A 12969-nucleotide genomic window follows, 5' to 3' on the forward strand; every position below is an offset into this window, starting at 1 on the left:
GAATAGGGAGAAGGTTTCCCTGTTCTCTCGAAGGTTCCCAAAACCCGAACCCCCACCACCTCACCCTCTCCCGTCTCCTCTCATTCTCTCTTCTCTCCCTATCCCGCACCCTCTCTCCCTTTCGGTGCTCTCTCTCCCATCATCTCTCTCTCCCTCCCGCTCTCACCATCTCTTTCTTTCTCCTGCGCTCTCTCCCACCATCTCTCTCTCTCTCTCTCCCACCATTTCTCTCTCTCTCTTCCTTGCTTTCCCCTCTCTTTTTGTGTGTGTACGTTGTGTGTGTGTGTGCTGTGAGTAGGGACGAAGAAGGAAAAGAAGAAGAAGAAGAAAAAGGAGGAGAGAAAGAAAAAAGAAGGGAATCTCTGTTAGTTATTTTCTTTCTCTCCTTCTGATACCCTTATTGCTTCCCTTGAACTTCTTAAGCTGTGCCTTGCTTCATCATGTTAGGAAGTCAGGCAAGGTTAGTAATTTCTTTGTTATAATAATGGTTGGTGTATAACATAGAGTTTAGAATTTTAAGAAATTAGGGAGGATGTTAGGATTTTTATATATTCTAGAATTTAATTTTCAGAATGTTGATGTGACGTTGCTTTAATACCTGAATGTGATGTTGAATTCTTAGGTCCTGAGGAACTTTAGGGGTGCATCTAGAGTTGTCGATTGTTGGAATCTATGAGGTAAGTAATATTTACATTTATCATATTTAATCAGAGTTACATGTGAATATATCACATCCCTTTGGAATGATACAAAAGCCTGCAATTACATTCGATTTCATCATACCTAGCATGTTGCATACAATCTCTGTAATTATAAACGGATGATTTGTAGTTTGAATGTTATAAGCGGAAATAAATGATGTTATATGCTATGATCAGATCAGGCTTGATAAATTATGATTATTGTTTGTTGAAATGCATGGATCATAGTGGTATCAAGTTGTATCAAGTTATATTGAAGCTGTATAAAAGATGTATCGAAAAGAAAAGAATTCTTTCACTTATATGTAGTTATTGATATATGTATCATCTGACTTTTAGCCTACTGTATATGATGTCCGAACTTGAGATTCCCACCATAGGATGTAAGGCATGGACTTGAGATGCCCACCATGGGGTATAAGGCGTGGACTTAAGAGGCCCACCGACCATAGGGCATAATGCGTGGACCTTTCTGAGATCTCTTGCTACGGGGGCAATTGTGGTATCACAATAACGGCTGAGAGTAAAAAGAAGTGGGTATCCGTATTTAAGTACAGTAATATAAAATTAAAATATATAGATATGATGGACTTTTATACTACCTACTGATATTCATGTTTTAGAAAAATGAGCATAAAATGCATTTTTAATATCATTAATTGCACAAATTTAATGCATGATCAAGTTGAGATTTTATATGATATGATACATTTACATTGCACGCTAACATATGTTAAATAAGTTGGATCAATATATTTGTTACTTACTGAGCTAGAAAGCTCATAATCTTTCTTCGTTGTTTTCAGATCCAAGACTCAAAGGTTAGTTGTACCAGCATTTTTGGGGACTAGTGAGAGGCAAGGCCATTTTTGGTAGTTTGTAAAATTAGTTATTTAAATATATATATATATATATATATATATATATATATATATATATATATATATATAATGAGATTTTCTAGGTTGTGTAATTAAACTACTGCTAAGAGTTTGAATTGTAAGTATTCAGAAGGAAAATTTCAGCTTTATATGTTTGGTAAGATAGTGATATTTGTATATAAGATGGTGGTGAATAGTTTGGGTACTCTAATGTTGCTGTCTTCTACTTGTGAATGGTATAAAATATAGGTTATATTGATTCATTGATAGGTGGATGTCTTGCATGTCTATAGGGATGATTCCCTATAAATATACGGTGGCTGCTCATGCTTTTGATATTTAAACCTAGGGTTAGGGGTGAGACATTTGTACATAAAGCAAGATAAAGATTAAAATAAAAAAGAGGAGTACATGTAATGCCATGCTTTGGTGTAGCACTTCTCCCCACCTGATGTTATCGGTTTTTTATTTGTTTGTCTGCTTGCTTGTTTGGGGTGTGGAAGTTCAACATATGGCCTACCTAGCTATATGTACAATCAAAAACATTAAAGTGATGGATGTCGCCTGTTATAAATGCTTTAAGCATTTAATGTTATATATAATCAAATCCCAATCTTATGCATTCTTAGAAGTAGAACATTCGAAGTTAACGAAAAAAGAGAGGAGCTATCATACTACTTTCACCAACTAGCAAGTGAATATGGGTCATGTTCAAGAAAAAAATATACATATAAATTATATTATATAATAAATGATGGGAATATTTTAAGATTAATTATACTTCTTTTTGTTTGATGTGAACGGAGGAAGTAAGCTACTTGCACCATATATTAATACAGTAACTAAGTAGTATATGTAAGAAGATGAGAAATGTATTGGTCTCATCTATACAATATTAGATGTATATCCTAGAAGTCAATATGACTGACACATTGTAATAAAGCTAAGACATAATTTTATACTTTATATATTGATTTGATCAATAAAAAGGTAAGTTTATTTTTCATTCAAGTGTGATGCGTCCTTGAATCATCTATGAAATTAACTTTTCGATACATATTCTCAAAGTATTAAGAATTAGAGATATATATATTTAATTTTTAAATACTTTCGATCATAGTATTATCATGAGGACGGTGATCGATCCAGATAGACCGACGCACAAATCACTTCTTTCGAGATAGATGAATCTTTGATCTACCATGTAGAGATATTGAGTGATGAGTGTAGGTAGTTTTTAGAGAACAACCAGTAATGAACATGACCATACAAGAGATCACTTAAATTTCTACTTGATCGTCAGTAATTATCTCGATACTGTAGTTGTGTGAATGATTCTTTGACCTACGATGGTATGACTGCTCGTAGTGAGACTACTGAAGTTTGACTGATATATAAACATAGTCTCAATGAGCCATTGCAGTGGATGTTGGTGAAAGTTTGTCCACTGTAGGAGTAAGATACATATCAAGATAGAATCTATCAATCTTAATAGAAAAGAGTAGTCCTATAAGATTTGAGAGGTTAAGTTCGAGAGTCTGTGGCCATAGTAGTATGATTGATGAAAATTTTTTTTATAAGGATCATAATTGGACTTGAGCTGATCGAATTTATCATATGATTGATGATGAGGTTTGACGATTTATCCATGACCTGCCATCTAGTCGGGACTCACGATAGAGGGACTGAATTACATGTTAACTACATCTTGAGATTCATTTTTAGTTCTACTAGATTACTACTATATACTGCTAGGTGTCCTTGATGGATTGTGAGAGCTCACTAGGGTTGTTCGGAATCGACAATCCTTGATGAGTTAGAGTGAAATTATTTCGATATATTAAAAAAATTTCAATGATACTATGATAGTGATCATTGTATATCTTATTACCAGATAGAATTGAATCTATGGGGTCATACAACAAAGAAATTAGATATAGAATAAGTAATTAGGCTTATGAAGTCTCAATTAGGTTTAGAAAATTCTATTGGATTCAGGGTAACCTTACTAGCATATGGTTGGACACAATTTCTTCTTTACATTTAAAATTTTTATTTGATAAGATTAATTCAAATTAAATTATCTGCTAATAATTTAAGTAAATTAGATTCATTAGGCTCCAATTGTTGGGTGCCTAAGGTTGTGGGTCAAATGAATTAAGAGTGAAAGTTTTTAATTAATTTTTTTTTTAGTTTTGATTGGGTCTCACTTGATTTGATTAAGTTTGGCATCTCTACCTATTTGAGGGCGTGTGGATCCTTTATGGGGCATCACTTGGGTGCAAAGAGGGGTATGATTTTATGGGTACAAGGGCTCCAATTATTGGTACCTAATAGGTTTCCTAAAGGAAGTTAAATAACTTAAGTTATAAAGAAACTTAATACAAGTAGGACTTGTATTAAGTGCTTGTTTGATTTTGAATAGGATTCAAACCTTATTCCTATTTAAATAGACCTCCCCTAAGATCCCTAGACACTTCAACCAGTAGTCCACACCTCCTCTTAGAGAGCTCCATGCCCCCTCTCTTCTCCTCTCCCTTTCTTCTCTTTTGGAGCATCAACGCCCAAGTGTTGGGCGTCCCTCCTTCCTCTACGTACAAAGGCTGTTGGGCATCCTCTTGTATGCTGGTTTTTAGTCCATGGTAGCAGCATAATCAAGGGAAAAAAAATAAGAGAAGAAGAGAAGAAGAAAATCAAGAAAAGGATCAAAGAGTTGATCATGATCCAGATTTTGTTCAGATTCGCAGGCTGATTTTTCTTGGAGAAGAAAAATTAATTTTAAGAGGACTGTTTCAGACTGATCATGAGTGGATATCCATAGAGGTTGGATACTTATGTGGCTAAAATAGATTCTCTTCTCTTCCAGATCTAGATTTGAAGAAAGAAATTATAAAATAGGTATGTGATTCGATCACATATTAAATTTCAGCATATATTCAATTTCAGTATATGAAGTAGATCCTTGTGGTTTATGTTTTATACGTATATGATATAAATTAAAAAAAAATTTAATCTTTTATTCCATTAACATATTTAACAAAAAATTAAAACATACATGCATGCCCGGTCTGACGTAAAAAATTCAACAGTGGTATCAGAGCCACGAATTTCATACGCATGAAATTGACATACATATTTTGAAAAAAAAATTAAAATCTAATTTTTTTTTAATACATGAAATATATAGATGAGTATTTTAAATCTAAAATTTATTTTAAGTTTAATTTTAGAACATATAGTTGATATGTCAAAGCATGCATAGATCTGAATTTTATTCTAGAATGATTTCTAGTTCATAGTTATGTGATATGTAGATGCATGCATAAATCTAAAATTTTATTTGACCTAATTCATGATTCATATATGAGATATATGATTGCATATTTAGGTCATAAAATTATTCACAATATGATTCATGATTTGTATATGAGATATAAGATATCATGTATTAATCTAAATTTTTGTTTAGATATGAATTTTACATATATATATGATATATATGTTTGTATGTTTAATCTGAAAATTAGTTTCATGATTTAAAACTTACTTTTTATGTAAAGAATTTAGATCCAAAATTTAGTTTTAGAATCTAAAATTTATGTTTATGCATGATGGTTTTGTTTATGAGAAAATCAAAAATTAGGTCATGGAATTAGATTGTATCTAGAGTTTTTGTTTTGAATATTATGGGTTTAATTTGATTAAGTAATCGATCAAATCAAGTCAAGTGTTGATTGGAGTTAGATCAATTAAATAATATGATCATGCAATTGTTGTTGATCAAATCAATTGAATCTCATATGTAAAATCGATTAATATAAGGACCTAATTCGACTCAATGGCTTGAGCCTGATTCACTTGAGTTAATCTATTTGGATCAATTGATGTCTAAGGTAAGTAATTGAGAGACAGTTATTTAATTGGTTTTGTTTGCTGACTTGATCAATTTATTGATGTCTAAGAAAAGCAATGGTGGGATCCCCACCGATCTCGACTTACCTGACCAATTTGGAAGATTGAGTTATGAATAAGATTGCTTGGCATTTTGGTTTAGTCCATACCAATTAGATCAGTCATATGATGATTGATTAAATGAGATCTAAACCTAAACCTCTCCATAAATATTTAGTCCATAGATCTTCTACCGTTGTAGATGTACGAACGTGCTAGTAGTGTTGATTATTCTCGACTGGTTACAGTAGTTCAGTTGTATCGAAAATATGCAACCACTCTATTAGCAAAGAGTTGCTCCAAGGTAAAGATGGGGTTGGGGCCCAATAATTGTTAGGTGGGGGATCCAATGATGGCCTTGCATCTATTTGTGAACGGTGGGTTGGGCTTAACTAAAAAGTGTGGTCTATAATTGTTAGGTGAGCCCATATGACTTAGAGATAAAGTCACTTTAACATGCTTAGAGAAGCATCTGGATAAAGAGTTATCCACGCATCGGTATATATGTTACCGATAACTGTTAGATGAGGTGCATGGCATCGGTGGGACCGTAGCACCTACTAGGAATCCAATTATCACGTTAGGATTTTCATTTTTCATCCGGAGAGTAGAGGGATCCAAAAAATTAGTGGGAGTCATTGTTTGCATCTTAAAGTCTTTAGAAGTAAATATAATTTTAAAGTATAAAAATCTAACTTAAATCTTTACTCTCGTAGTTAAATAATGTCAGCCTCAAATTCTCTAGCACGCATCCTTGAAACTAATTGTTTGATCGAAATAAATTATAAAGACTGGCTCAGAAACCTCAGGATTGTCCTGACCTCAAAAAAACTAGGTCATTACTTTATTAGGAACCCATAGTGTTACCAAACCATCCTACTACTTAGCAAAGAGCTGTTTATGAAAAGTAGACGGATGAAGACAATCGGATCAAGTGTTATATACTGGTGTCAATATCAAACGAGTTACAAAATCAGTATAAGCATATGTCCACTGCCAGGGCTATGATAACTCACCTGCAAGAGTTGTATCGTAAGCAGAGCCATATAATGCACTTTGAAGTATCCAAAAGATTCTTTAATTTGAAGATGTATGAAGGACAGTCAGTCCATGAGCACTGTATGACAGTAATCAAGGATATTGAGGAGCTTCAAAAATTTAGGCTTAAAATATAAAAAAAATTACAAATAAATTTGATCCTTCAATTTCTTACGAGTTTATATAGTCAATTTATTATAAATTTTTATATGAACAAACTCGATTGCACTATATCCGAACTGATCAATATATTGATCACTATGGAAGGAACCTTGAAGAGTTTAAGGAGCACTATTCTCACTGTGGAGCGAACTTTTTTCAAGGAAAAGTCTACTTGGAAGAAGAAGATAAAATCCTCTAAGAAGCAGAAGAAAGAGAGCAAGCCAAAGAAGGATGTTTCAAAGAAAACTGAAGTAAAGAAAAAATATTTTCACTGTGATGCTGAAGGCCACTAGAGGAAGAACTGTCCACTCTACCTGGAGAGCCTAAAGACCAAGAAAGATGATAAATCTTCAAAAGGTATGCTCGTAATTGAATCTAACCTTACGATTTCTTCTACTTCTAGTTGGGTATTAGACTCTGGTTCGAGTGCTCATATATGTACCTCAATGTAGTATTTAATAGAAAGTAGGAGATTGAGGGTAGGTGATATGATCCTTCGGATCGATAATGGAGCAAAAGTTGCTGCAAAAATCATTGATACTTATCCTCTTTGATTACCGTTAGAATTTAGATTAAATTTAAAAGACTGTTATTTTGTTCTTGTAGCTAGTCAGAATTTGATTTCCATATCTGTGCTAGCACAGAAAGATTTTAAATTTAATTTCAATAAAAAATTTTATTTTAATTATTTATAAAATAAATTAGTTGTACGAGATCTATTAATTGACAGTCTATATCAATTGTATATTGATATAAATATGAATCTAAACGAGCAAATAGTGAGTGCCATAGGTCAAAAGAGATCCAGAGATGAAATTAATCAGAAGTACTTGTGGCATCATAGACTAGGCCATATTAGAGAGGACAGGATAAACAAACTGAAAAAAGATGGGATCCTTGGCTCTCTTTATCCAGAGTCGTATCCAGCTTGTGAATCTTGCCTTCGAGAAAAAATAATCAAATTATCTTTTGTAGGACATGGGGAAAGGGCCATTGAGTTACTTGCCCTAGTACACACCGATGTGTGTGGATCATTTGATGTGCAGATCAGGGGTGGTTATAGCTACTTCATTATCTTTATCGATGATCTGTCTAGGTATGGGTATGCGTATATGATGAAACACAAGTCTGAAACTTTTGAAAAGTTCAAAAAATTCAGAAATGAAGTAAAAAAATAAACTAGTAAACCCATTATGGTTTTTTAATTTGATCGAAGAGGTGCATATCTTAGTTGAAAATTTTTGAGATATTTCAAAGATAATGACATAGTCTCTCAATGGACTTCTCTTGGAATACCTTAGCTCAACGGGATATCCGAAAGAAAAAATAGGACCCTATTAGATATGGTCAGATCTATGATGAGCTTCACTGATCTATCCTTATATCTTTGGGGATATGCCTTATTAACTGTAATACACCTATTGAATAGGGTTCCATCAAAATCCATTCATACCACACTGTATGAAATATGGTACGGTAAGAAGCCGAGTCTAGGTTATCTTAAGATTTAGAGATGTCTGGCCTATGTCAAGAGACAGATGACTGATAAATTGAAGGATAGATCTGTAATAGCTCATTTTATAGAGTATCCAAAAGAATCAATGAGATACTACTTCTACTTTTCATAAGATCATAACGTGATTGTGAGTCAGAATGTCATATTCCTAGAAAAACAGTTGATCCAGGATGGTGGCAGTGGGAGGTTAATTGAGCTTGAAGAGAAGGTCTCTGAAGAGTAAAAAGCTATAGATCCTTAGAAACTCATGATTCATGAGCCATTAGTTGACGTTCCTCTACCACCTTATAGATCTAGCAGGATCTTCCAACCTCCTGAAAGGTACATGGGTATGCTTACAGAGAAAGTAAAGAAAATATTCTTTATGGGAGATAAGGATCATGGTAATGATCTTAATACTTTTGACGAGGCAATGTCTGATATCGATTATAAGAAATGGTTAGATGCGATAAAGTCAGAAATTGACTCGATTCACTTGGACCAAGTATAGATCTTAAGTGGATCCATCTGAGGGTATAGTACCCATTGGGTGTAAATGGATCTACAAAAAGAAAATATATGTCGATGGTAAGGTAGAGACCTATAAAGTTAAGTTTGTGATAAAAGATTATAGCCAGCATGTGGGCATTGACTATCAAAAAATCTTCTCTTCTGTAGCCATGCTGAAATCCATCCGCACTTTGCTTGCTATTGCTGCTTATTATGATTATGAAATCTGACAGATGGATGTGAAAATTATCTTTTTGAATGAATATCTTAAGGAAGATATCTATATGGAGCTGCCTTTGAGTTTTATATCTGGTGATGGTGATCACAGAGGCTGCAAGCTGTAAAAGTCCATATACGGATTAAAGCAAGCTTCTCGAAGTTGAAATCATCATTTTGATGAGGTGATCAAATTGTTTGATTTCATAAAAAATAAAAAAAATCTTGTATATACAAAAGGATCAGTAGGAGTGCAATAATATTTTTCATATTGTATGTGGATGATATTCTCCTCATTGAGAACGATATTCCCATGTTGACCACGGTCAAAAGATGATTATCCAAGAAATTATCCATGAAAGATCTAGGGGAAGCATCCTATATTCTTGGAATAAAGGTCTATAGAGATAGATCTAAAAAGATGCTAGGTCTGTCACAAAATCTGTACATAGAGAAAGTGCTGAAGAGGTTCAGCATGAAAAATTTTAAAAGAGAACTTTTACCTCTTAGGTATGGTATTAATCTTTCCAAGATGATGTGTCCGACCACATCTAAGAAAGTTCAGCACATGAGTAGGATTTCTTATGCCTCAGCCATAAGGAGCATCATGTATGTCATGCTGTGTACTCGACCTGATATTACTCTTGCTGTGAGTATCATGAGCAGATATCAGTCGAATCCAGATGAGGAGCACTGGACAGCTGTGAAGAACATCCTTAAGTACTTGAGAAGAACTAAGGATTTATTTTTGATCTTCAGAGAAGGTTCTGAGTTGCGAGTCAAGGGATATACTAATTCAAATTTTATGTCTGATTCTGATAATAGAAAGTCTAACTCAGGATATGTGTTTGTTTGCAATGGTGGTGCAGTCAGCTGGAAGAGTTTCAAGCAACCCATCATAGTGGATTCAACTACAGAGGCTGAATATGTCACTGCTTTGGATGCTGCAAAAGAAAGCTTTTGGTTTAAAAAATTTATCATGGAACTTGGGTTTATGACATTGGATGCCATACCACTTTATTGCAATAACAATGGAGCCATAGTACTTACTAAGGAGTCAAGATCTCATCAAAAATTAAAGCACATCGAGTGGCGATATCATATCATACATGACTACCTCGAAAAAAAATATGTCGAGGAGCGAAGAGTAGACTCCACGGACAACGTGGCAGATTCGCTGGCAAAATAATTGAGCCAGCCGAAAATGAAAGTTCACCTTAAGAAGATGGGACTTAGATTAGTGGCCAATTGGCTTTAGTCCAAGTGAGAGATTATTAGATGTATATCCTAAAAGTCAATATGGCTGACACATTATAATAAAGCTAGAACATAATTTTGTACTTTATATATTGATTTGATCAATAAAAGGGTAAGTTTATTTTTCATTCAAGTATGATGTGTCCTTCAATCGTCCATGAAATTAACTTTTCGATATATATTCTCAAAGTGTTGAGAATTAGAGACATGTATTTAATTCCTAAATACTTTCGATTATAGTATCATCATGAGGATGGTGATCGATTCGAATAGATCGGTGCATAAATTATTTTTTTCAAGGTAGATGAGTCTCTGATCTATAGTATAGAGACACTGAGCGATGAGTGCGGATAGTTGTTAGAGAATAATTAGTACTGAGCATGACCATACGAGAGATCACTTAGATTTCTACTCGATCATCAATGATTGTCTCGATGTTGTAGTTGTGTGAATGGTCCTTTAACCTATGATGGTATGACTGCTCGCAGTGAGGCTGCTGACGTTTGACTGGCACATAAATATGATCTTAATGAGCCTTTGTAGTAGATGTTGACGATAATTGATCCACTGTAGGAGTAGGGTGCGCATCAAGATGAAATCTATCAACCTTGATAGAAAGGAGTAGTCCTATGAAATTTGAGAGACTAAGTCCGAGAGTCTGTGGCCACAGCAGTGTGATTGATGGAAAAATTTTTTCATAAGGATCACAATTGAACTTGTGCTGATCAAATTTATCATATGACTGATGATGAGGTTTGACGATTTATCTATGACCTGCCATCTAATCAGGACTCATGATAGAGGGATTGAATCATACGTTAACTACACCTTGAGGTTCATTTTCGATTCTATTGGGTTGTCACCACATACTGCTAGGTGTCACTGGTAGATTGTGAGAGCTCACTAGGGTTGTTCGAGATCGACAATCCTTAATGAGTTAGAGTGAAATTGTTCCAATGCATTGAAAAGAGTTTCAATGATACTACGATAGTGATCATTGTATATCTCATTATCAGATAGAATTGAACCTATGGGGTCACACAACAAAGGGATTAGACCTGAAATAAGCAATTGGGCTTATGAAGTCTCAATTGAGTTTAGAGAAATCCTATTGGATTCAGGATAACCTTGCTAGCATATGGTTGGATCCAATTTTCTTTTTACATTTGAAATTCTTATTTGATAAGATTAATTCAAACTAAATTACCTGCTAATTACTTAAATGAATTAGATTCATTGGGTTCTAATTGTTGGGTGCCTATAGTTTTGGATCAAATGAATTAAGGGTGCAAGTCCTTGATTAATTTTTTTCTTAGTTTTGAATGGGTGTCACTTCATTTGATCAAGTTGGACATCTCCACCTATTAGACAGCGTGTGGATCCTTTATGGGGCATCCCTTGGGTACAAAGAGGGCTGTGATTTTATGGGTACAAGGGCTCCAATTGTTGGCGCCTAATAGATTTCCTGAAAGAAGTTAAATAACTTAAGTTATAAGAAAACCTAATGTAAGTAGGACTTGTATTAAGTACTTGTTTGGTTTTGGATAGGATTCAAACCTTATGCTTATTTAAAGGGACCTCCTCTAAGGTCCCTAGGCACTTCAACCAGCAGCCCATGCCTCCTCTTAGAGAGCTCCACGCCCCCTCTCTTCTCCTCTCCCTCTCTTCTCCCTTGGAGCATCAACACCCAAGTGTTGGGCATCCCTTCTTCCTCTACGTCTAAAAGGCTGTTGGGCGTCCTCTTGTGTGCTGGTTTCTAGTCCATGGTAACAGCATACAATTGAAGGTCCAACATTCTAACAGGCTAAAAATAGATTGTTAATAGGTTTAAAAGAGGGTCTAATGGTCTAAACAGTTCTATGTGAACTCCAAAACAAAATCCTAATAGACTTATTGCAGAAGTTAACTTGATCCAGTGCTTCTTGATCAGTTTATAAACAAATTGACCAGACAGACTATTTTGAGAGGACAGCTGATATGGAGTTGAACAACGGCTTCTGAACAAACTTCAAGATCGAATAATTTCTGATTAAGGTCAGGCTTCAAATTGAAATTGTTTCAGAACTTCTACTACAGTCTTCAGATTTCAGGTTTCAGTCAAAAAATAATAATGCACACTTCAGTATTTTAGCATCATTCTGAACCAAGATTTGGGTAATTTCCAATATATAGCGGACTCCAGACTTTATAGAATGATTTTTAATCATTACGATCTCATTCCAGTCTGTGAATCAAAATTGACAAGCTAGTTGCAGCTCATCTAATTCTGTTGAAGCTGGCTGAAATGGGTGAGAGCTGATCTATAAGGAAAACCCGTCAGAACCTGTTTTTCCTGATCTGAAAACATACAGATTTCTGTCAAAACCTATAATTTTCTGTCTAGAACCTGGGATAACCATGCACGAGTGAGAGGAGTGGGGAAGGCTGAATTGCTTTCAACGGTTGATGCCCATGGTAGCATGAAGATTTTTCCTTAGCTCCAAAAAGTTGTCTTCGATAATATTTGATGTCCAACTATCAAAGAAGAAGATGATTCACTTGGAGAGCTCGGAGGCAGAGAGAGCTTCAAACATAAATACCCTGTGGTTCCTTTCTAACCAGATACACCAATAGCAGATGGCCAGAAGGGAGTCGAAGGCTTTGTTCACAATATGTTTAGGAAGATCCGACCTCCAATCACCCCAGATATCAGATAATCCAAAGGGAAGAAGGTAGCTATTTATACACTGAAGTAATTGGATCCAAATAGAATAAGAGT

The 12969-nt window shown here is 34.7% G+C and overlaps 1 long non-coding RNA gene across 1 annotated transcript; it reads left to right on the forward strand.

The window, feature by feature from the left end:
• The first annotated feature begins 210 nt into the window (after nucleotides 1-210).
• LOC140852448 (uncharacterized) lies at nucleotides 211-1590 on the forward strand. Its single transcript, XR_012135266.1, has 3 exons — nucleotides 211-364; nucleotides 623-677; nucleotides 1508-1590. It is a non-coding gene; the product is annotated as an uncharacterized lncRNA (long non-coding RNA).
• The last annotated feature ends 11379 nt before the right edge of the window (nucleotides 1591-12969 follow it).

Source organism: Elaeis guineensis, chromosome 11 (assembly GCF_000442705.2).
Source record: "Elaeis guineensis isolate ETL-2024a chromosome 11, EG11, whole genome shotgun sequence".
Lineage (NCBI taxonomy): Eukaryota > Viridiplantae > Streptophyta > Magnoliopsida > Arecales > Arecaceae > Elaeis > Elaeis guineensis.